General features: G+C 44.9%; 1 protein-coding gene across 16 annotated transcripts in view; it reads left to right on the forward strand.

Annotated features, from left to right (window-relative positions):
• Positions 1-26,406, forward strand: part of LOC139747594 (monocarboxylate transporter 14-like) — a 112,645-nt gene that overhangs the window by 38,304 nt on the left and 47,935 nt on the right. For 2 of the 16 annotated variants that reach the window (XM_071660043.1, XM_071660052.1), the window contains exon 1: positions 16,301-16,412. The exons of 7 other annotated variants lie outside the window; for them this stretch is intronic. The gene's annotated coding sequence lies outside the window, so the exon portion shown is untranslated. Of the gene's footprint in view, positions 1-16,300; positions 16,537-26,406 lie in introns of those variants that run through there. 7 more of the 16 variants (XM_071660047.1, XM_071660053.1, XM_071660049.1 and 4 more) reach the window with 7 other exon arrangements.

Below are 26,406 nucleotides of genomic sequence, written 5' to 3' on the forward strand. Positions count from 1 at the left end.
GGTGAAGAGTTGGGCTTGGGTACAGGCAAGGACGTCTGAACTCTCTATGCTCCCTACACACAGACACACACACACACACACACACACACACACACACACACACACGCACGTGTTCAGTCACCACCCCAGTGCCTATATGTTCCTCCCCGCCAGCTCTGTACGCTCATGCTGCTAGGGATCTGGCCGCCCAGCGTTAGGTCTTTTGAGCCGACGATAAACATGTTTTCTGGTACAGCTGTTTTTCTCCCCGCCAGGCGACACGGACGGTTGTTTTGCCGTCAGCTTTGCGAGGAGAATGCGAGCTGATGCGCGACCTGGTTTCGGTGTCGTCTTTTTCGGACGATGACGTAGTTCAGCGCCTCTCACTCCAGCCGGAAGTGGGTGGGTAGATCTTGTAGGATCGAAGACGTCTTGAGTGTTCGATTGTCGGGTTACGTCCTCTTCCTTCCCTCTTGGTATTCATCCTTCTTTTCATCTTCGTCTTTCTTCTCTTCACTCTCGTATTCCTTTTCCTCATTGAGGAGTAAACCCGAGTTACAGTAGTGCCGTGCATGTTGGATCCTCCCCTCAGAACGAGAGCAACGCTGAGAACGATGGCAGAAAGTCACTGGTCAGATTTTGTCGTCAGTTCTTTTTTTATGGTTCTCTTGTGTACCGGCCACACCTTGTACCCCTGTAATCTTGGCACACTTCCCCTCTTTGTACCTCTCTGGGTCACTGTGCCATTTCTTTGTGGCGGGCCAAGACTCATTCGCTGATTGTTGTTGTGTCTGAAGGGAAGACGATCATTTTGGAAAGACACAGAACCTTTTTTTTTTCGTTAATGAGGTCGAGAGAAATTACCTGACGACCGATATTCGTCATGGTCGAGTTAGTTAGTCGCTGGGAAGCTGTTCGTTGAGCGAGTGGTTCTCTGGGAGAGTAAGAGCGATCTACATAATAGAGGTCGGCTTCGTTTAACTACCTGTGGCGCCTCGGCTTGTCAGCCTCATCACGTCATACCCCACTCCCCGTGAAGGGATACTGGCTCTACCCCATTCCCTGTTCTTTTAGGACTGGGATACTAGCTCAACCCCACTCCATGTGCAGCCACATTGACGCCACAGCCACCGTCACAGCATATCCACGATGGTAGTATAACCACTGTGACGACATAGCCACTGTGGGTCCATTTAGTCACAGTGGCAACATAGCCATGTCACGAACACAGCACAGGTGATAACCAGATAAATAAGTACACCTTCAGACAACCCACTGAGCATGACATTACGATCCTTCAGTACAACGATGCTGTCTTTGGGCATAATGGAATGGCCTTTGACCTACTAAGGTCAGAGGTCACGCCATTAGACCCAAAGGTCGAACTGGTCATGTTTAAGGGTCAGAAAAGTAAAAAAAAAGAAGAAATGTTCGGTCTTTGTGTTTTGACTCTCTTTAGTTCTCTCTTCCACACCCACCCACACACACACACACACACACACACACACACACACACACACACACACACACACACACACACACACACACACACACAATTCCTTTTTTTCCACTCACAGGAAGAAGCAGCTTTGTTTGCTGGCTGAGCAATACTACAAAATTCTAGATGTGTTGGGATGAGGAGTAAACACAGTGGGCGCGCGTTGATCCCCGTGAGGAAGATGGACGACGATTTATATATATATATATATCGTTGTCTGATACAGCGAGATTTTTACGGTATTTGGGACACTGAGGGAAAAGGGGTTCACTAGGTCCATTTGTTTATCACATGTCTCGCGTGTGGCGCTGTGGGTCATTCGCCCCATCATGATAATCAGCTCTTCAGAGAGCGATTAAAAATTCTAAACGACTTTTACACAAATGGTCCTTTAGTTATTATCAGGTGGTCTGGAGTCACCATTAACCCTCGGAGTTTAATGTTTTTTTTTATTTAAACGGTAGATTAAATTCGTTTCCACACTGTTTTCTTGTGCCATTAGGTAGACAAGTTCGATAGTTTATTGAAAGAACTTGTATCTAATTGATTAGAAGGTTTGAATGTATAATATATATAGTTTTCAGAGCATGTATGTATAAAATTTTGTCGTAAATAATGATTGGTTTCATATCTGGCTATATCATCTTTAAAATTTCATGCATAAGCGTGTGTTTTTATTTTGCCTTACGTCCCCCTCCTATCTTATCAACAGTTGCATCTCTCGGGGTTCTGCCATGTAGTCAACTACACACTCCAAAAATTATTTGTTCAAACTTCTCACCTTTAGTTTTACGGTGGTAATCCATTCAACGGCACCACACTCCCCTCTGCGCTCCAGTACTTGTTCTTTTTCTCGCACTGAACATACACTTAGAGCGCTTGCATATTTAGGGCGGTTGTTTGTCCACCTTTTTCCTGAGCAAGATTGGAATCAAAAGCCTTTCGTCTTATTGATTCTCCAGGCATCACCTTCCTCCAACCATCCACTTTTTGTCTGCCGTGATGTTGCTGCCCCTCTCCTTATTCTACAGCTATCATTTCAGCCACTGCTCTTCAGAGCTGTGTCTCCACCCAGATTTGGTTTGGACCCATGGCACGCGTCTGGCTGCTGCTGCTCCCCATAGTTTCAGTGTGGAGTCTGACCACACGGGGATTGGCCGTTATGATAACTTCTTTTACCCGAGCAGCGAAGCAGTCTTCCTTCTTTATCTTTCCACCTCCCTTTACCCTTTCCACTTTCAAGAGTCGGGTATGCAAACATCTGAGGAACTCTGGGTGATATCTGCATTCTTTTACTCCAACACTTTTTCTTTTATTCAGTCAAGATGGCTATGACAGAGGCACGTTTAGTTATGTCCATCACTATTCTCAAAATTGTTTTTTATCTTGTCCAACTGTCATATTATTATTGATTATCATTCCTGATAGATGAATTATATAATCAGACTTGCAAATAGATGACAGTTCGCCATTAAGAGTTATCAAAAACTGTCTGCCACGGTGATGCCGTCACCTCTGAATAACAAAATACAATCATTGTAGTTCGTACATTCTGGCACGTGGAATGGCTTCTGTCTTTAGCTGTTGATAGCCATAAGATCTAACAACAACAAGAACAGGGAGGAGAGTGAAGGGGGATGACCTCATCACAACCTTTCAAGTTTCTAAACCAGATCGACGACGTAAACATCCTTCGAAGGATGTAGGAATGGAACGACCCGAGACATCAACATGAAATTAAAGGAAACACTTGTTAGAAAGGATGTAAAGAAATACTCGTACTGTATAGGAATGTTGGACGAATGGAATGAACTGAACGAGGATGTGGTAAATGAATAAAGAATACAGAGGGGTAAAAGGTCGTGCGATAGTAGAGGATATACAGGAGATGGGGTCCTATGAGTGTAAAGCTCTCTCCTCTTACAGTACAAACTGGTTATCGCTAATAGGTAATTGCTTTCGCTGCAAAGACCAAGGGGCGTCATCACTACTGCGTAGGCGTGGACGCCAGAGTTATACTCACTGTTGTAATATCCTCCCGCCCCGCAGAACACTCCAATGTAATGGTTGAGTGCGGTTGGTGTTATAATACACTCACTCATCGTTGTCTCTGACATTCGAGGGTCGTGGTAACACTTGCTCAACTGCTGTAACTTTGGAATAATCGTTACGTTTGAAGGTCTACAAAAGGCTCGTGCTTCGCGGCATACGTTTAAGGGTGTGATTATCTGGACTCGCACATCACACGAGATAAAAGGATTGAGATGTTCTTAGACATCACCAATTGTATAGATTCGAGGGTAGGGATCTAACCAGCCATCACATGTGTTGCAGTCTGTACTTACTCTTAGCCGGAAGGAGCACATACGTTACGTAACTCTCAACATTCCCCAGTGAGGCGGCGGCGAATCACAGAACGAGTCAGTCGGGTTTGGTGTCAGCTTGAAGTCGTGTTCAATGGGTCTTCTACACTTTGCAGCTCCGACTGTATCCAAGCCACACCGAGTCTTTGAGAGGTTCGAACTCCAGTGTTCGTGTGTGTTGTTCTGGGTTTCATCTCCTTCGTTTACTGTGTTGGTGGGAGGAGATCGGTAGGGTCCTGGGGTATGTGGGTTGTGGGGGAGGTGGTTGGTGAGTTAGTATTACAATGTAGTCGCTGATAGAGGAAACAAAGATGGATGATTGTAGTTTTTTTTTTGAGACGTACCCATTATCGCAGTCAGTCCTCTTTCCTTTTTTTCTTCAACCCTCGCTTCACCCTTTTTGAATATCTTCAGTTTCTTCCTCTTCCACACACACACACACACACACACACACACACACATATATATATATATATATATATATATATATATATATATATATATATATATATATATATATATATATATATGGCCTTAGTATCATACAACTTTTTAGATAGATATATGCTTCTATATCCACAGTCTTGTTGCTCATTTATGTGTGTGTGTGTGTGTGTGTGTGTGTGTGTGTGTGTGTGTGTGTGTGTGACGTACACACGACTCAGCAAGGGTATGTATCAGTTCAGAAGGCGGTTACCTGATAGCAGACCAGCCAGAGGCACTGAATGCCCTTGACACACATGATCTGACTCGTAACGCACTAACAGGAGGGGGTTGGTCGAGGAGGCGCCACTGTTCGGTGCTCCTGCAGTGCTTAAAGTGATAAGAAAGTCTGGCCCAGGATCCCTATTTGGCAGCTCCCAGGACGTATTTCATGCATGACGACGATTACGACGTAGAGTGTAGCTTTATACGACGTAGTTAAAACCGGTTTTAGAATGAAGGAAGGTGAATTGTACGTTTATATTACATAAAGTAGAACCGGTTTAGGTATGGGTCACTGTTGCCAGCTTGACTCGATAGTCTTGCTTTGCTACGTGCGCACAGATATTTTTTTCTTTACCATCCATGTTGATCTCCCGATTGCCAACGACTGCAGCCGAAATTTTGGGTTCGTTAGTCATTCGAACTGTCCACGAACGCTGTAAGTTGTCTGATGTGAAAGGGTATTATTGGGTGACGTCAAACTAGTTGTCTGTTGTTGACTGTGTGACTGACTCATTGGTAGAAAAAGGGCAAGGCGTTGCGATGTTGTGTTGTGGTCAATCTGACTGGAAAGCTATGAAGACGACGGTTCGACCCTTGAGCAAGACGGTGCGAACCCTTGAGCAAGACGGTACGAACCTTTGAGCAAGACGGTACGAACCTTTGAGCAAGACGGTACGAACCCTTGAGGAAGACGGTACGAACCTTTGAGCAAGACGGTACGAACCTTTGAGCAAGACGGTACGAACCTTTGAGCAAGACGGTACGAACCCTTGAGCAAGACGGTACGACACCGTAGCACAATGGTGCTCTAGATTAGTAGTTAAGTATACCATCATGACCTGATTTAACTCAGTTTACCACATTTTAAGTTTTAAGTTTATAGTAACAAAACCTGACGTAAAGCCCAAGTCGCTGCGACAGTGCAACTTTAAGTGTCTGGAAGAGAGGAATCAATCATTAGCAACTTGAAGTTCATCTAATGTTCATGACAGCGAACCAAACATTTGTTCATCTAATGTTCATGACAGTGAACCAAACATTTGTTCTTCAGTAATACAAATAAACTTAAAAGAGGAAGAACAGAAAAAAAACAGCTTAGTTTTACATGATTCTGTTAAATGCTACTTAAAGTTAGTGGAGTAACATTAAAGTTCTGTGTTCTTTAGGTTAAGTTAGAACATTTTAGTGAGCTTCGGTTTGGAAAAGTACGTAATGTTAGGACTTAACTGATCTTACCCAAGGTCCAAGTCGAACTTTCCCAACCCAACTTTACCCAATAATCACTAAAACTTTGACATTAGTCTTGGACTTGAGCCTTCGACTGGATCTTGCAAGACTTAAAGTATATTCTTCACTCTGTTAGTGCACTTGTTCGCATTACTGGACTATAAATATGCAGTTCACAGTCTTAAACATTTCATGACCTCTAAGTTGTAAATGTCTGGTAATATTCGATGCTCTTAAAATAGCATTGAGTTGGCGGCCCGAGGAGTTGCGTCGGCCAAATCAAACAAGTATTTTGACATTTGGAAGATATCGAATACTACGTTAATTACGGCAGGGATGGAGTGGCAGTGGCGAGACAGACAGGTCTTGGGGGGAAAGTTTTGGGGGAGACGGGTGTTTGAGAGGCAGACCTTGGAAATAGTATAGGGGAGACAGGTGTTAGGGAGATATGTATGTTGGTGTTGGGGAGACGGGTTTTAGGGAGATATGTGTGTTGGAGTGAGTGTTGGGGAGACGGGTTTTAGGGAGATATGTATGTTGGAGTGAGTGTTGGGAAGACGGTGTAAGGGAGATATGTGTGTTGGAGAGACGAGTGCTAGGGAGACGCGTACTAAGGAGACGCATTTTCGAGAGACGCTGGTGCTGGGATGAGGACCTCGATCAACCTTGCCTCACCAGCCTTCACGGGTCGTCTCATCCCTCATTGTGGTTCCTATTTCCTCTCTCATTACCATCCTTTTCTTCCCCATTACCCATGAATACCCCAAGTTTCCCGTTTTCTTTCGCCCTTATATTTTTTTTTCTCCTCCTCGTCTCTTTTTTTTTTATGTCAAATTCCTCTTGGCTGCCGGAGTTTCATAGCCTCTTTAGCTTTACTCGTGATAGGGATATTGCGACACCCATTTTCTCTAGCCTTCTCTCAGTGGGGTAGAAAATGGGCTACGTGTACAGGGGCAAGTGGAAGACAGACTCTACTGACTGCAGAAAAGCACCAACGCCGTGCGATTTTCTTTACCACCTGCAAATAAGGGGGGGGAAAAATATTTCTCTCGTGTAACGATGGTCCACCTGCCACCAGTTTAGCGTTTGATAACCGACGCTGGTCGTCTTGTATCTCTTATAAAGTCACTTCAAGGATGGCCAGCCATGTTGGCAAAATTTTCCTCAGATCTGAGTCGATCGACTTGCTCCATATACGGCATCAGTTCTGTGACTCTATTGCTCAGAGATACGTGGAGCCATTTTCGCATTTGGTCGGAGCAGGGGAGAGTGGGGCCATGATGCAGCATTTCAGGCATCTCTCTCTCTCTCTCTCTCTCTCTCTCTCTCTCTCTCTCTCTCTTTGCCTCTCTGCGCGCTGTCGCAGGTGTAACACGACGAGGTATGGATGGACTAATTGTTTCGTCTTAAACCTTTTTACTTGTCTTTAGTTTTCTCACCGTTTCAAAAAAGAAAGAAAAGCTTTTAGATACACTGTCGTCTGTTCCTTCTCTTGGGGTTTAATCCCTCTCCTCTCTCTCTCTCTCTCTCTCTCTCTCTCTCTCTCTCTCTCTCTCTCTCTCTCTCTCTCTCTCTCTCCCTCCATTATTCGTCACTTCTTTCTCTTCCTCGGTGGGTTTTTTTTTGCGCACCTCCCTTGCCTCCAGTAATGTCGGAGTTCCCTTCCCCGCGTCTCTGTCATCACCATCGGCTCTAAGCCACGAACTCCCATCTTCTTCATCGGGGTTTTTCATCGTCTCGTGCGACGCCTCTCCTCCGCCTGCCAGCCATGAATACACGTTCTTTAGTTCTTCCGTTTCCTCTTTTTCATAGTTGGAGATCTCCATACTCCAACTTCTCTCTTTTTTTCTCTTTCTTTCTCTCTTCATCCTTCACACGTTTATTCCTCTCATTTTCTCTCTTCCTCTCTTTATGCCGGTATTTTATTTTCCTCTCCGTCCATCTTTGTATTTTCTGTGTCATATCTGCTGTGTTGCTTTCCTCTAGTGGCCTTTGTTCTTGCCAGACTCTACGGCGACGCCAGTAGGAGTCATCGCCCTGGCTACGCGAACGGGGAGTGACATTTGGCGTAGCCAGGTTGTGGGGAGGAGGAAGGGGGCGGAGACATCTGGGTGCCATGGAAACCTCCAGTTACTAGTATTTTCCTCTGAATCATAGCAAATCTGGCTCCTTCTACAGGTTCCTGGCATCTGCCCAGAGTTGACGCTTGACGACACAAGGGCCTTTAGATCTAGACTTTCTCGCCCCTCCTGCGTAATACACTTCTTTGTAGTTTATCTTTCATACATTTTTGTTTTCCCTCCGTCCCTCTTCCTTTGTTTGCTGCCTGCTGTCTGCTGTGTGTCTCACGTGAGGTTTTTCCTGCACCATCGTATCCCAGGCACATCAACAGTTGATGCAGTTCCTTAGTAACGTCGTGACTACGTTCATGTGACGGATTTCTCTCTATGTACCACAAGATCATCGGCGCATCACACGTGTGAGTCAATGATTCTCATGAACATCACATGTCGTGAAGTTATTCATGTCAGTCCTCACGTTACTAAGAACTCCAGAGTGTTCAGGGAAGCTACCAGCGTGTGTGTGGTTGTACCCGACACTACTCCTCAGAACACCAGTGACGCTCACAACTGACAAAGAAGTTCAGTGTTTCTGAAGCATTATCAATACAGTCTTAGAGACGAGCCACATTGTTTCCTCTCTCTTTTTTTCCCCCGTCGTAGGAAGTATATGTCTTGATTTTATATCAAAGAAAAAGGAAATAATGCAAGACATATCATGATGATCCCCTCCCATAATTTTGTAATCTGGAGAGCAAAAACACGTCCTCTAGTGTCCCGTATGGACTCCTCCTCCAGCGGACGCAGTCGCTGCACCCGGGTTACTTGGAGGCCGACCAGACCTTAGCCTTCATCGTGAGTGTGTCGCGCATGATTTATCACAGTATGAGGAATATGGCGCCAAATCTATTACCTTGTAATGTGTCAGATCGCCGCTGTGAGTGTCTGTCTCTTGCGTCTTCCTCAAACTCATTTTTATTCACGATCTTCTCATGGTGTTCAGTTGCATAAGATCATATTTCCCACGTTCTTTTGACTCTACACTTCCCACCATCTATCATTCCTTTTCCTCCGCCAGTACTCCCCATCACACAGTTACCGATCTAGACTACAGTGTGAGAGGAACGGTTAAACTAGTTCAGGGCGGCTTGGGCGAGTTATCGGCAACACTGCAGGCGTGCGCACGCCCGACTGCGGCCCTCCTTGACTAAGTTGACTGGCTCAGTCAGTGTTGGGCAACGATGAAGTATGTAGGGATGCTGCTCCGCTACCTCATACTTTCGCTGGGTTGTCTGTTAGCCTTTAGAATTCTTATGCTACATTCTCTCTCCCTATCTCGGAGGCTATCACGTAAAGTGAAGGGTGGACAGTGGTCGGGGTTACAGGATAAAGGGCAGGAAGCCAGGAATGGTGCAAGTTTGTGATGATTTTAGGGGCTGTCGGGGATAAGGATTGATGTGAAGTCCGAGATTAAGGGTGAATGAGTGGGTGATATTGGATGGAGGGGAGATTGTAGAGTAGTGGTAAGGGAAGGCTTCAGTGTGAAGGAAACTGCTTTAGGGTGACCGATGATGCTGTAGGCAAGAGAACAACGTGTGATGTGGATAAGGAGCGTCGGTACATGAAGCAGATGATGGCATCAGAGTTAGGAATGGTTCAGTGGGAGAGGTTATGGTAAGTTTTTCTTGGAAAAGCGAGAGAGAGAGAGAGAGGGCGCCATAGGAGAGGATAGGAATGGGTGGTATATGAAAGGATAGGAAAGCTCTATTAGGAGAAATGGAGGGTGTTTTAGGACAGATGGAAGAGCGGTGTAGTTTGACGGATGAATCTGTTGGTTGATGGGGGGGGAGTGCAGTGGGATGAAAAAGTGGGGCATTAAAGGAGGTTTGAATAGACAGTTAAGGGCACTGTTCAGAGGGGTCGTGGTTACAGTGGGCGTGAATGGTCGTAGTGGTATGTGCAGAGGGTCGTCTTGGTAGGCATTAGAGGTCGTGTTGGATGTAGAGGGTTGTGGCAAGTGTGAGGAGTACATGAAGGATCGTTGTGGATGTGAGGGTCTGTCCTGTTTGGGAGGAGTTGTCGTGGGTTGCGAGGGGGTCATGGGAGGTTGTGAAGGGTCGTGGGGGTTGTGGAGGGTCGTGGTGGGTTGTGAATAGTCGTGGTGGCGGTAAGGGGTCGAGGACAGCATCACTAGTAACGGCTGCGACAGACGCAAACATGTTTGGAGGTAGGGTGAATAGGCATGGAGACGTGTCTGCTCATATCTTCTCTTCATAACCCACATTGTGTCGTACAGGGTCAGGTAGTCGCCATCTAAATGGTGTCCCCATCTAGAGTTGGTGTTCTTTTCTTTCCCATCCGACTAAATCCCCTGAGAATTTGTGTTGTTTGGGAGTTCCGTTTTCTGGTGAGTATGAGACAGAAGCACCGATGTCGCCGTTGAAGAAGTACGATAACTGTCACTTGCAACGTACGATCTCGTCTGTTATGACATGGTTGTGGTCATCACCTCTCTTGCTTTACTATACGTTCATGCCACATCATAACCAGCTTATCTGCTCCTTGATATCTTTTATCTGTTTATAACTCCACGATAACTTAGCCCGTCACGTCGATGAAGCAGCAATTATGCGTGTTCGGGCGGAGGAGCCCTTGATGGTGCCAGCTCCCACGCGGCCCTAGCGTGCAAACGAAAGAAATCCTCCTGAAGTGTTTTGAGCGTGTTTACTCGAATCCTCCGAGGGAAGGTGGTGAGGCAAGCCCGGTGGATGGACTTGTTTGAACCATGTTCAGGGCTAAGTCCTTCGTCAGGCTTGTTAGCGTTATCATCGTCGTATTTAACTACGCTGTTTGTGGTACGCTCGACCTTGTTCGAATCTCAGTTATGAGAAGGAAAGTTGTTAGTATTATGAGTCGACGATTCACGGCTCCTATGAGCATTTTAGGAGGTCCTCGTTGTGTACCGATATTTCAGCATGTCAGTGAGAGGGTCGCAAAGCACCCAAGGTCACCAGGTCAGTGGGAGGATCTTGTGGCACCCAGGGTCAGCAGGTCAGTGGGAGGGTCTTGTGTCACCCAGGGTCAGCAGGTCAGTGGGAGGATCTTGTGGCATCCAGGGTCAGCAGGTCAGTGGGAGGATCTTGTTATATCTGAGGTCAAAGGTCGGCAGGGAAGTGGGAGGGTCATATGGTACAGGAAGTCAAAGGCCATCAGGCTTGTAGGAGGGTCACGTGGTACCGGAGGTCAGAGGTCAGCAGGGTAGTGGGAGGGCCTCGTCTCACCCTCAGCCCAACATCAGTTGATAATCCTAGCGCTTGCAGAGAGAGAGAGAGAGAGAGAGAGAGAGAGAGAGAGAGAGAGAGAGAGAGAGAGAGAGAGAGAGAATAAGATACACAAGAAGTGGAAAAGCAAGCAAGTTGTTCTCTTCGAGGAGAAAATATTTACTTATATCATCATATTGTGTTAGTTTGTGTGTATACATGTAGCTCACTTTAATAAACTCAAACCTCATCTCTATATAGTCATGAGTTGCTGTTTTCACATTTATTATGATTGTAACAAGTGAAGGACATACTTTCTCTTGAATTTGTATCACTCACAAGGTAAGGTTAAGTTTCCTTGGCTTCTGGAGGAATGTGAAATTATGATGGTTGACCGCGGCATAGGAAGTATTTCCCCATAGACTTTTACATGTGTGATGAATGCTTTCTTCTTTGTATTTTTCCTGAAGATACGACACCAGGATCGTAAGTTAGTGTAGATCAGCGTTGCTTCGGAGAGGTAAGTCAAAGAAACGTGAAGTAGGAGGTCGAATCTCATACCATCATACTCAATAGCCGTGCTCAAAAAGGTTAAGTACCTCGGTGTGTCCTATTTTAACAATCTCTCTAAGTCGCTCACAGACACTCACTCAAGCCACAAGGGTGCTTACATCGAGGTATGTATATAATACACATATACATTTAAGCACATATGTCTGCATACACACATTTATGTAGATGATTACCTCCAATCACCCCCCTCAAACACACACACACACACACCACTGCGCATTGATTAAGGAAGATTGTGCTGTCTGCCGCCAAGGTCAATCATTTTTCATTTTCGAAGAATTTTGCTCTAAAGATCAGAAATCTTTGATTGGAAGAGGCAAATGTCGACCGCTAGTGGCACGGTATATAATGTATTACCTCAGGAGCATTGTCTATGAAAGAGTCTTAGTCTTATCTAAGACCTTTCTAAAGGCTCCTGAAACCCAAGGCTGCGCTACTGCTAATAGCAGGAAGATGTAGACTCCTTTGGAGTGAGAAGTTCTTTGGAGGAGGGGGGAGGGGGCTGTACTTCCTCGTGACACTGCCTCGCTGAAGTGACGTTTCTCTGGCGGCGTAACCTCGAGCATCCGGAGTCTGGTGATACACACACACAGACACACACACACACACACACACACACACACCGAGCCGACGTCTCTGATCTTTATCTGAAACGAATGCATTAAAGATGACCTTCCTTTTTAAGAGCGTGTTAACTGAGGCAGATTTATATCAATAACACTACCAGCTTTGCACAGAATGTCAAGTCATATTACTTACCTCACTTCGTTCTCCCTCCTTTCCCTCCTGGAGATATCAGCAGAGACTTCATCGGGGAAAGTCATGCGTTCGATCGCCTTCCTTAAACAGCGCATATATGGATGCCTATGAACGCAACATCGGCCTGTATCTTTCAATGTGAGATATGTCTCTCTTTAATCGCAGTGTTGCGCTGACTGGACGGAGTGACGGACGGAATTTACTTGTGCCTGACTCACAAGGAGCAGGAGGAGGAGGATGTTATGGGGTCATGTTTTTCCCGACACCGATTTTTGACGTTTTGTCAGACGTTCGGGTAAGCGTAGTCACGTCGTCATCTCACTATTGTCCTCAGTTGGTTGGAAAGGAATGGAGTGACATTGAATATTATATAAAGTTGTTTATCATTTGATGACAGAGGATATATGTTGGTTATATAATGAACAGTTAATCGAACTCGTATCTAAATCGTCCAGTTCTTCGAAACATGATAATCACAGAATGGGGTGGTCGGCTGTCGATATGTTGTTGAGATATGACCTGTTTCCTTCAGTATATATATATATATATATATATATATATATATATATATATATATATATATATATATATATATATATATATATATACTGAAATTTAATCACCACCCCTTCATTAAAAAGAAATATTAAAAGGAAGCCGAAATAAGGTTAGGTTGAGCTAACTTGCTTGAATATCTTTTTTTTTTTTGCTTCAGCCTCACAGAATCTACGTTATCAGCAATAGTGAAGGTGGAGTATGTTGATTTATGGCCAAAGGCAATATTGGCCTCTTGCGTATTCTAATTTTGTTTTATGCTCTTTCTTACATATTAATTGCCTGTTTGAACTAGATGTCATGTGTTATAGCGAAATGATACGAGTGGAACATTTGCTCTTTGCTTGTTAATCTAGATAGATGTTTATGTGCATATAACAGTGTCATGATATGATAAGGACGAATTGCGAGGAAAAGTTTCTTAATCTCAGATTTCTTTCATTTCTTAGATTTACGTTATTTCTTTATATGATTTTATCTGACTAATGACATGGCTACTTAGAGGTCAAGTGTGTGTGTGTGTGTGTGTGTGTGTGTGTGTGTGACTCAGTCCTGGTTATCATAGCATTGTTGCCATCCACGGACAGTGTTGCCATCACCGGTTCTTCCCCTCCGTAGTTAGTATGCTACACACAGAGTCCTGCAGTAAAGGGAAGTGACATTAGGAGTAAAACGTCCTTCCTCTCTCTCTCTCTCTCTCTCTCTCTCTCTCTCTCTCTCTCTCTCTCTCTCTCTCTCTCTCTACCGTCTACCACCACCACCATCACCGTAGCCACGAAACACCATCGCTACAACGCCACAAGGAATATCAAAACCATCGCTACCGCATCATCCAACGACCATAAAGCTACCATTACCATCACAAATACCAAGACTACCATGAAACTACCATTGTCATCCTTAAATACCACCTCTACCATTACAGTAATGATAACCATCAACACACTAGTCGAATTATCATCCCCCCACGGATAGGGTGTACAGATGAGCCGCCAGAAATAATACTGTCGGCAAACGAATCAAACGCTTCAACAATCTGCTCCATACTTCTGTTTATTGTGGTCTCTCGTCTCTGTGGTTGGCCTTCCCCTCTTTGTTAATCTCCGAGACAACCGAGAGAGAGAGAGAGAGAGAGAGAGAGAGAGAGAGAGAGAGAGAGAGAGAGAGAGAGAGAGAGAGCGTTGTGGTGCAGCAGTTGCTTAGGGATGTGGTTATCAGGTGAGCGCCGCACACTGAGTCACGCTCCACCATCCACTACCGGTCTGACTCGCTCCCTCCTCTCTCTCTCTCTCTCTCTCTCTCTCTCTCTCTCTCTCTCTCTCTCTCTCTCTCTCTCTCTCTCTCTCTCTCTCTCTCTCTCTCTCTCTCTCTCTCTCTCTCTCTCTCTCTCTCTCTCACCACACCGTTTTCTCATACCCTCAATGCTAGTACCCCTCTCCCACCTCCTCGTCACTCCTGCGTTAACTGGCCATCCGACTCTCATTACCAATGGAGCCCGTCGTCGCCTTGTGTCATTACCACGAATCGAAATAATTGCTCGAAACTCTATTGTGTCGTTTCTCTTCCAGAATGACAAAGTATGCCAGTCATTGCTTCGTTCGACTGTCGTGTCTTAACAAATATCAAGAACCTGTTAATGCCGACGCATTCGGCTCCCTTTTTATGATGGTGTTCACAAAAGTTGATGTAAATTGTCCTTTTCCCCAGAGAGCAGCTGTTGGCGTCGGAGGAGAATATCAAAGTTTTATGTTTTTGTGTGAAATGTGGTAATTGTTCCAGGCGTTTAATCTTGTTCACTTGTGCTATCAGTGATGATCAAGAGCTTCGAGTGGATTCAAAATCTATGTATCTTTAGTTGTTTAGTTTTTCCTACCATGGTGCATTCACGGGCCTCATAAGTTCGAATCCTAGTTGCGGCAGGCGGTCCACAGTCAACTCAGCTGTTCACACACACACACACACACACACACACACACACACACACACATATATATATATATATATATATATATATATATATATATATATATATATATATATATTTTTTTTTTTTTTTTTTATACTATTCGCTATTTCCCGCGATAGCGAGGTAGCGTTAAGAACAGAGGACTGGGCCTTTGAGGGAATATCCTCACCTGGACCTCTTCTCTGTTCCTTCTTTTGGAAAAAAAAAAAAAAAAAAAAACCGATTCAAACTGGTTCAGTGGTTTCGGCGTGTCGCATCTGGACCGACTTGACGCGGTCGGACCTCAAAGATCTATCTACCCGTTCATGGCACCTTCCTCACACCACTCCTTGGCCTCCTGTGGTCCTCTTCATGAGCCATGTCTTTTGTGACCTCACCATTCCATGACTGTGCTGATAGATGACTGGCAACCTATAATTACCCTCCTCATGACTCGTCACTGTTTTCCTCCCTCCAAGGGCTTCGCAGCGAGTTAGTCCTCTCGGCTCGATTATATGATTATCTTTAGTCTAGAGTGACATTTCGTCGCTGTACTTTCATACAAGATATTTCCACGTACCTGATGTATATATATATATATATATATATATATATATATATATATATATATATATATATATACCAGCATACCAGGGTGGATGAACCGCCCGGAGCGATAACTATTTATCATATTTGGCAGCTGTGGCTCAGTGTGAGGGAGTTGCCACAGGCGAATGACAACGCCACAAGAGCGCTAAGTTCTACTGGTGTGGCACCCGAAACTTGTGGTTTGCGAATGAGTTCACAAGTACTGGTTTGAAAGTAAACCTCGTGTCTGTTGAGAAGTCTCGACAGAGTCTTAAAACTTAGTGGGTTGTAGCTGGTCTCGCCAGATACCGCCCGTGGTTGCACTTGGGTTTTTAATTAACCTTAGCAAGGATGTAGCGAGCCTGGCCAAATACTTCCTGACCTTGGTTACACTTCGGTCTTAATCCTCAGCAGGGATGTAGCGATCCTGGCCAGATACAGTCCTTGGTTACACTGGGTTACACATGCCAGACAGAGAACACAGCAACTTCTTTCAGCGCTAGTGATGCACATGCTCCTCCTCCTCCTCCCAGGCATTTCCACGGAGTGATTCGTCTCGATCAAGAAGAGGTTTACTCCTGTAAACAAGGTGGGAATAGAAGATCTGCGAAGCTATGTAGATATTATCAAACTAGATTACCTCTTCTGTTTAACAGTAAACGAAGGATTTGCAAGAACGTTTTGGTTTCTAAGTGATCTAATCTTGCGCCTCCGAGAAAACACCTCTCACCTGTCTTGATAACTCCCACCCATAACCCTCTCACGCGGTCGTTCGCGAGAATCCGCGTGGTGGGGGAGCCGAGAGAATGTTGGCGCTAGTGTCAGTCGGTGTGTGGCGACGTCTGGGTATACACACCACTTCTCCGGTGCTCACTGACTTGAGTTAAACAACATTCGGTGATCAGTGTACACAGTATTACTGCACGTAGTGATCTATTGTACATCATACTCTTTGCTGTGAATTAATTCACAGGTGTTTGGTGGAAGGTATCCTTGGACTGCACAGCTCACTGCACCATCTGTGGGTACACTTGCAGTCTTGACTGATGGAATGTACCTGTGTATCATGGTAGTTCCCGTCGGCTTATCGTGTCGTACCGTTACTGTGTATCTCGAGTGAGAGTAATTTAGATACGGACAGTGGGTGATGGCCAGGTCGTCTCCTATGGCAAGGTTGCTGCCCCGTGTTTCATGGATACTGGCTGACGTATATACGGGCTGGCAAACATGTGAGCTAGTGTGGGCCGTGTACATGACCTTTTGTGTTGCACACGGCCTGATGTGTACATGGGCTTGATGTTCCTAGTAGGGTGCACACGGGACTCTACGCTCACACTGGCCTCTGTACGGATTTTGATGTGTATGTAGGTGTTATCCCTGATGTGTATACGGGGTAAATATGTAATCGGGATAGTATATATACACTGGGTGTTGTAGGTCTAGTAGACATGTAAGGTTGGCAAAGAATAACGTAAGGTCCTGCAGACGTGGAGACATGGTCTAAATGGGCATGAGGTTTGGTTTAGGTGAGCATCAACTGTAGTAGATATCATGTATAATCTTATGTCGGATTAGATCTGGCAGACTTAGCGTTTGCTCAAGAAAGACATTAGGTCTGGTAGATACGTAGGCCTGTAACGTGGTCTGAAGGGGACGCAAATCTGGCTGACTTGGTCTGTAGCGTTGACAAGAATAGTCAGTAGGTCTGGTAGACTTTTGAATCTGTAAAAGATTCTAGGTTGTCGTTGTATCAGTGTATGTAAACCATATGGTCGACTTTCGGTCGACTCGGGTACCTGTAAAGAATAAGATCCATCTGTTAGGGAATACGGACACCCTTGAAGTGTTAGATAACACTCTTTAGTACTTAATCCTTGTTACATCACAGATAGATAGTACCAAGTGAAAGGGCTGATTAAAGACTCCGTATCGGTTATTTAAGAGCGATCACATGCTACCACACGTATCCAATAACTTTTTTTGTGTGTTCAATTTGTAATTCTAGTAGAGCGGCGCGTGGTTCACATAGGCCTGACCTTGTCTTCCAGGAGAGTAGTAATCATGTCATTTGTTTCGCTGTAGATGCGCATCTAACCAAAGAGTAGTACGTAAAGTGTACAGTAGCTCCAGATGAAGCCAGGTAGAAAGCAACAAATAGGATTTAACGCCATGCGACGTTAGGCTTTGCGTTATTATACGGGTTGTTGAGCACTAAAGGTGTTCCCGTTATTTTCACATTACACGTATTTCCCGTACGTGTAAGTTTCCCCCATGCTATTTTGCCTGGAAATCCTGTATTGATTATTCCAAAAATCAAGAGTGATATGTGATCTGTGACATTTGGCAATTATGAAAGGAAAGCCAATAAGTGAATATACGGAGACGATAACACTGTTGCCACATGAATTTGGTTTGTGGCATACCACTAAGAGTTTCGTCATAGTACGTACTGGTAGTAGATTACTTATTGAGGATGGCCTCGAGTTGATAGTACTACTTTATATAACTATATGACTTGCATAACATCAGCACCGTCAGAGATCAAGGAGACTCTGGTACCCCTGTAGCTTGCTAACCTACATTAGTGGGTGTGTTTTGGCCGGAGGCAAAGATGCGCGAAGGGCGCCTTTGACGTGGCCTAGTTGGCGACATCTTGTGTAAGGTGAATGTCAACAACTTCTGATCGTGACCCTTCCTTTCCACTCCGCCCGGCTGATGGTTTGTAGTATGAGTGACAGTCCCGTGCATGTCAGCCGCTATGTGTCCACTGTCAGCGGTGTTGTTATCAGAAGGCGGTGGAATATCCTCCTTCTACACACCAGGAACTAAGGAAAAAGTGTTGATCTGGCACGGGTCACATGTTCCGTCTTACGCTTCTCTTTTTAACTCTCGTAAGTTGTATAAACAACTGGCTGTATCTTAATGGGGAAGAATTTAACACAGTGTGCTACAAAGAGGATGGGGTTAGGTTAGTTTTCTCGCAGGTTGGGTGGAGAGGGGGGGGGGGGGCTAGCTTGGAAGCCTAGTCCTCCACAAATATCCCAGGAGGGTTGATATTCGACATTCCCGACGTTCTGCAGCGCTGGAGGGTAAGTGAGGGCATTCCGACGCGCTAGCTACTCATTATATAGCGGGCTTTTCATAGCGCAGATTTCTACGTTATACTGGTGGGCATTCCGACGCACTGCCGACTAGATTCGCTTTCGGTCATTTCGAGACGCCCCGCCTTTTCGGAAAACAGCGGGTTTTCCGACGCCCTATATCTGCAAGGAGGTTGGTAATGGGCGTTCTAAAGCGCTGCCTTCAAGAAACATTCATATACAAAGATTATACCTCAAGCGCTTTTCTCTCACACTTGCCCTGCAATACGACACGAGTACTTTCACAGTGACATTACTGGGAACCAGTCACCTGGAACCTGGAATACATTCTTCAGAAGTATGTCCGTAAAAAGAAAGAAAATTACTGAGCTTGGGCTGTAACTTCGCTGGCTTGCTGAATTTACATGCTAATTTCCGGCGCGCGTTACAAAACACTTTGGGTCAATGGCCTCTCGGGTTGAATCCACGAATCTAGCCTTGCGAGCAAGAGGGTACTGACTGTCCTTGGGACAGAGCGATGCGACGCTTGAGGTATGATGGGCCTGGCCTTTGACCTAACCCTTGAGGGTCAAGGGTAAAGCCATTCCATCATAACCAAGGGCCTTAACGTTGGACATGATGATCGTACCGTGCTTATAAGGCTTAAAAGGGGTATGTAGGGAGACGCACGCAATGGCATGAGCACACCTCACCGTTTAACAAACAACATTTGACTGTCGTCCTAACGGTGAAGGCTAATAATGTCGGAATTTACGTTAGGATAATCTTGGATACATGAAATCGTAGGTATAGATAGCTTTAGCGTCTGTGTAGGTACGGTTCACTGTGAGAGGAGATTAGGAACCTTCATATAGTGTGTAGGAACCCCTGTTGTAGTGTTTAAGTTTGTTTGTTCTTCTCTCTCCCTCTCCTCTCGGAGGAGAAAGCCTCGGTGACGTAATAGTCACCGCCCTCCGTCCCAAGCAAATGTTGTACTTTCTCCTCACCGGTTGGTGGGTCTCCATGCCCCCGGAAATTTGCTCACTGACCCGGATGATCAGCCTTGGATGGTGATGATGACTTCAGATGAAGTCTGGAAAAAAAAAAGAAAAATGATCGAGAGGGAGAATGTTCGTCCATAAGATATCCGAAGGCGGAGAACTTGTTCCAGCTAATGAAGTCTTAAAAACTATGCAGACTGCTTTTTTAGGAAGCTTGTTTACACAGGTTTTGTTTTTAATACCCAACCGATGATATTAGAATCTTAGGTTGCAACGTCAACCACTGCTCCACGGAGGCCATGTGTATGTATGTGTGTGTGAGTGTGCGTGTGTGAAAATATACATTATTATTTCGACACAGCTTTTCCCTGGCTAACGTTACTGGGAACAGGATCTTTCCTTCTGGTCAGCTCCTCACGGCGTCTCCAGCTCTCAGTGTCTTATTCCAGGAACTCCATCCAAGTAATTGTGTATGTGAAGCTGAGCACGTGATGACCAGCTATATGTCCTTTTCCTTTCCGTGACTGTTTCTCTGTCTTCCTCCCTCCTCTTCACCTTCGGTGCCTCTCAGGGTTAGTTTCTTGAGCTCTTCGTCTTTTCCTTGATTCCCGATCACCCACCAGACCTCGGACTCATTCCCAGCTTCAAATATATGCCTCCGGCCTGGCCCCTAAGGTCTTCCACCAGCGTCCAGTCTTAACTTTACGTCACTCTCTCTTGCATCTTCCATCGGAACTCAGACACAGCTTCATCAGTATCTCCGTCGTCTAATCTGACCACCTTCGAATGTCCTCCTGTCTCTACAAGTGGCCTGCATCTTGCTCGCTCCTTTTTCGAACTACATTTTTCACTTGGTCGAAGAGCAACAACTTCCGGACGTCTTCGTCACCCTAGTCCTCTTCAAAACTAACACCGCCTGCCGACATTTGCCCTCTCTGAGCAACCTCTGACATCACCTCTGAGCGCACCGGTTGTCATCTCTACACTCCTGACATCACCTCCCAAAACGCTTGTCATCTCTCCTACTTTCTGACATCAGCATTTGACATCACTCCCCGGCACTCCGACTCAGTGACTTCTTTTTACCATAGAAAAACGGGACACCTGTTTCATCTTGCGCTCTCATTACGTCCATTATTTACACAGTTTAAATCATTTTTTTTTCTAACCATAAGACAAAGTTGCCTGTTCGTATCCCATTTGTAAACTTGTATCCTGTTTGTAAACCGCTTACATCCACGTAAACCAGTATTTCATAAGACGATGATCCTTACTTGTACCCCATACGTAAACAGTTTACTATAGTGTTATATTCTAATCTCTACCAAAAAAGAACAGATTTGAACTCTTCCAAAATTGTTTTCCTTTGTTCTGCTATCTTGTGGCGTCTCCTTTGTTTATTGCAATACCTCTCTCTCTCTCTCTCTCTCTCTCTCTCTCTCTCTCTCTCTCTCTCTCTCTCTCTCTCTCTCTCTCTCTCTCTCTCTCTCCTTCTCTCCCCATGATGCCATTCTTCTCATAAATACCCCACTCTCCTCCCTTGATCCCTTAATGCCTGCCTCTCCATCCCTCCTTCTCCCCTTCTCATGTAATCCTCTCATTCCTAAGAAAGGAAATTGTCATCATCATCCCTCCCTCCTCCAGCTCGCCTCCCATGACGTAGTCCCAGTTCGAGTAAAAACGATTGTGAAACTCGAGAAAGCGAACGTTGGCAACGCGTCGGCTATTGCTCACTGCCGGACGAGTCATGAGTATTCCCATGTTGCCATGCGCGTCAGGCAACGTGCGTGCGCTTGCGAGATGCATGCCCAGGCTGGACGGACCCTGTCACAGGGGTGGTCATTAGGATGCATAGCGGTATGATGGGAGCAGCAAGGGTCATGAAGAGGGAACGCATTTTGATTGGATGGCCCCTCCCCTCCCAACTCCTCCCACCCACTACTATAACTAGGGTAATATAAATTGACAGGGAAGATAATTGAGTTGATGAGGATACATATAGAATTTTAGGGGACCCATGGAGTCATGGGGAAGAAAAAGGGTCATGAGGACACACGAGCCATTTGGGAAAGAGCTTTAGTCATGAGGTGGACCTACAGAGTCATGAAAGAAAACAGGATGTCATGGTTGGAAGATTTAGTCATGTCATGTGAACACAATGGGTCATGTGTCTGGCACATATTCAGAAAATGGGGAGGACTCTGGAGGTAATGTGGCTTTAGATGGGGATATCTATGGGAGGATATCCATGGGGATGATTTACTAAGGAATGGGTAGGAAACGTCGTGTTATGTCAAGAGGCCATGGGGGTGACACATGAAGTCATGTGGGTCACAAGGAGAGCTCTGTTATATGGAACGTGTCATATGGTTGACGAACATAGGGTCAAGTTGCCATATATAGGGTTCATGGGGAGATCATCAAGGAGTCATGAGGTATTTCAGTGGATCCAGAAGAGTTATGTTCATGGGTTACACAGTGGATTAGCCACTGATAAAGGGGAGAAATATATCTAGTCACTAGGACTCCTGTCAACTGTGGTTTTGTTGAAACGCACCTTCTATGACGATGTGGTAAGGACGCACCTACTATTATACCTCTACACTATTACCGCTCAGACTCGCCTCCAGTCCCACTTATCTCACCCGGACGCGCCGTATCTGTTGATAACGACGCTCGTAGCTGACACATCTTTACCAGCTGGGCTTGTTTGTCTGTTTTCTGACTTGACCGAACACGACGAGAGCGACATAGAGGTGGAAAGAGATAGGTTTTTAACTCGGCAAATTTCTGTAATTCCATTAGTATCTGTTTGCCTAGGTTGTTGGGCGACATATTATGGTATAGATTGTATAAAGATAAAGGACAATCGATAAGGCTGAGAACGGATGTGACAGCCTTTGTTTCGCGACGCCCTTGCCTCAAGGGCGGCGCCATCGGAGTATATATATATATATGTATTGGGCAACACCCATTTTCATAGTTTCCGCTTCATTGCTACTGCTGTATCCTCACGGCTGTGTTGCTAGTCTGTGTTTGTCGGTAGTCGGGGGAAGAAGCAGTGTGCTACTCTTCCATTGTAGGTATGGATAGTTCCCACTGGCCCGGCCCACGGTAGCATCAAATTACCATAGATATTAAAATTAGGTATTTGATGTAAAGTAGAATACAGAGGAATTCAAACAACAGCGTAACATTGGGTAGAATGTTGTTGGTAGATGAAGTCTACTAGAATGGTAAAGTAGGAAGGGACGGTGCCTAGGAGGATCTCAAGGTAGATAACAGACAGAAGGCACAGTGAGCAATCATTCAACTGACCTCCAGACATCTGGCTTTTTCAGTGTAAGCCAAGGTCGGTTGTATTTTCGGCCATCCAACCTTCGTAGTTTACGAGTCGATCACCAGGGAGCTGTATCCACCGTGTGCCACTGATGCCTGCGGTTGACCAGTCGTGTTCTTTCTTGAGAGTGAATTTTGTCGGTAATGATGGCTGTTGGAATTCTTGCAATATATCCTCTAATGATATTTTACTCCTACCATCCACGTATCCACCTTTTCCGGATATCCGACTGTCTTTTGGTCTTCCGATCCAATATGACGGTAGAGAGATGTGTGTGTCTCAGGAGAAATGTGAAAAAGTTATATATCTAATGAATTTAGGAGAGAGGAGGAAAAGGGAGAAATAATACGGATGTACGTGGCCACCAGCATCCTGTAGCAGCTCTGTGTGGGGTTGGGACGAGGGCACCTGCTTTAGAATGAGTGAGGAAGATTACCGCTTACATGAGTGTCGCCCGTCCTCACGGGTGAGCGCTCGTCAGGTGTACCGCATTACACTGATCTTCAGCATCACAACTCCTTTGTTATAACACCGAATATTTTTTTCTGAATGCTATGGTCACCTGTTGTCTGATAACGTAGTTATGTTTGAGACCAGCACAACGTTTCGCGCAAGTTTAGTCTTGTTTCGCGCGTCTATTTTTGATAGGGTAACACAACGTTGCGTGCAATCTTAGTGTGGGGTTGAGGGATACTCGCCTTGCATGATGCCTCAACGGGTGGCCTGTACATTTTCCACTCTGCTCCTTTTGAACCTGTTTCCTGCTTGTTAACAAAGTAATTGCAAGTATATATCCCAAACTTTTTTCAGTCTATCCTGGGGTTTTGATTATCACCTCATGTAAAATATAAGTTTGATGTAAAATAACTTGAGAAATACTTGTGAAATTGGTTATCCAAAAATCCTAAGCATCAACATTAATCCCTTTTCCCTACGGCTGAAGGTTTTAAGACTAACATTACGGCTGTTACATAAATTGTCTGGATATCACTGTTTGGGGGTTTCGTGATCTGGTTTGTACGGTCCGGGGCTCGAACAAGAGCTCGTAAAATTCGTGGGTCGCAGTGCAGAGTACAGAGAATAAAAGTGGCCTCGAACATAGCCTTGGATCCCCTCCACTTTAACACACACACACACACACACACACACACACACCCACACACACACACACACACACACACGCTGTTACAAGGGATGATTTTCTCACAAGAAGACACCATAAGGCTTTCACAAAGGACGAGACACACAAACTGCCGACTATATTGGCGAACATAACGCTACTGAACGAGGGGCAATTCTTTATTGCGACATCTGTCACTGATGCTTCCACATTCCGACTGTGGCTCTATATATGTACGGGAGTTATTTATTGCTACATAATCCCAGATAAAGTAAGATTCTAACGGGCCTCCTCGATGAAGTGGTGAGAGCCATGGTTGGTTGTTATTACAACAGATTGAACAGGAGTTCCTCTCATTCTTACTACATGTCACGATCAAGTTGTTATTACAAAGAAAAAACGTTCGATTTAAGTAAGCTGTTGTGTCACTTGCGAAGGGATGAAGTCAAGCAAATACTTCCTGAAGATAAAGCCGATGTTTTCAGAGGGGTGACGAGTGATTTACAGAATTCGTTTTCGCAGTAGTACCGCACCTCTTGCGAACAACAAACGGAGAAAAATATATCTACGTAAGATATGGTGAATATCAGATAGATACGGTTTTTATATCGTTGGTAGGTGGACATGGTGGGTAAGGGAGAACGTTGTCTAGAATAAACATGGTATAGGATTCACGTCTGACAGTCACTTTAGACGTCTGTATGATGACAGACAGCCGTCATGGTCTTGATAGCATTGCATCGACCACATTTACCCCAGGGAGGATACATGTAAAGATAGTGTGATAGCAGAATAGAACAGTGTTGGGTTAGGGTAGCCAATGGATGAATCATACAAATCAATATAGACGTAAGAGATAAAGAGGTATATTGCACTGTAGTTTTAGGAGGCCAAGAAAGCAGTGGGGCAAACACACCCACGAAGCCATAGAAGGTAGTACTCGCGTGCACGGACAAAAGCGATGTAAGCAAATTACCAGAGTAAGCAGTGCGGTAAGTAGCGAGGGGAGTGGTTGACCAACACGGGCAGATATTTAGTACAGGGTGGTCGCCAATATGATTCTTTTCTCCAGGAAGGGAGTAACAGTTCCACTAGATCTAAGTGATGCAACCTTCTGGACCTTATATTTGCTAATATGGTGGGATGGAAGGTCCTAAAGTTTCGTATAAAAGCATGGGAGTTAGTATCAGTAATGGTTTGGTTATAACAGCCCTCTCTTCTTCCCACTGGGAAAACATTAAGCGCGTTGCTTCGGCTCTGCTCCCACCTTTCACTTACGCCGTCAAGCCCCTCACCCCTGGTCGTCATTTTTTCTGGTCCAGGATTTCTCGGCCACAACTCCAGTTTTTTGTCAAACTTTTACGACATAAGTCTCCCTCTGTGTATCTTTATATATATATATATATATATATATATATATATATATATATATATATATATATATGTATATATATATATATATATATATATATATATATATATATATATATATATATATATGATAACTTTAGGTCTTTTGAAGGCTCGAGCAATTCAAAATAGCACTTGTTCGGTGACAGGTAAACAGGTCCAGTTTTCTTGATATGATTAAATGCGCGTCACTCGAAGTTACGCCATCTGCCCTGCTGGGAAGCCCACCCTGATTAAATATTCATAAACAGTATGATAACGCTCGGCTTATCTCTGAAAGCTGTGCATAGTGTTGATGCGCGATGATATTTCGGTGGAAGAATGGGGTCAGTTTATGATATCCACGCTTTCGGAACTGTCTTGTTCCGTGTCAGTAGTGATTGCTAATGAAAACCCACGTAGGCCTTTCTCATCCTTGGTTGATGGTGAACGTCCGTGGGTTAGAATGTTGGGTACGTCTTACAGAGGCAAGTGGAGGCCAGAGAATCTGTACCCTCTTCCATCTGGTTCTACTCCCATGACAGATAGTGAATTAATGCCTTTGGGAGGGATGATCACTTCTTGAGTACGATGCTGTTGTCCTTGGGTAGTATAACCTGGCCTTTGACTTGAGCGTCAGTTCAAGGTTAGTCAAAGGCAAGCCATCATTCCACAGGGTCAGTGCTGACGTGCTCAAAGGTTACTAGTAAGTACTTGGTGTTCAAAGGAGAGCACCTGTCGTGGTAACTCGAGGCTGTCGATAACTCAACAACAACAACAACAACAACAACAAGTCCCTAAATAACTTTCCACCGCCTGCGTACTATTTTATGAACTCTTCGAAAAAAAAAAAAGGAAGAAACACATCCCTTAACAAGACTGCAGCCACATACAAGCCCACTTCACTCTACCCACTACAGGTGTTCTGAACATAGATATAATGTAGTCGTGATCACGTTCC

Source organism: Panulirus ornatus, chromosome 69 (genome assembly GCF_036320965.1).
Source record: "Panulirus ornatus isolate Po-2019 chromosome 69, ASM3632096v1, whole genome shotgun sequence".
In the NCBI taxonomy this organism is placed as follows: domain Eukaryota; kingdom Metazoa; phylum Arthropoda; class Malacostraca; order Decapoda; family Palinuridae; genus Panulirus; species Panulirus ornatus.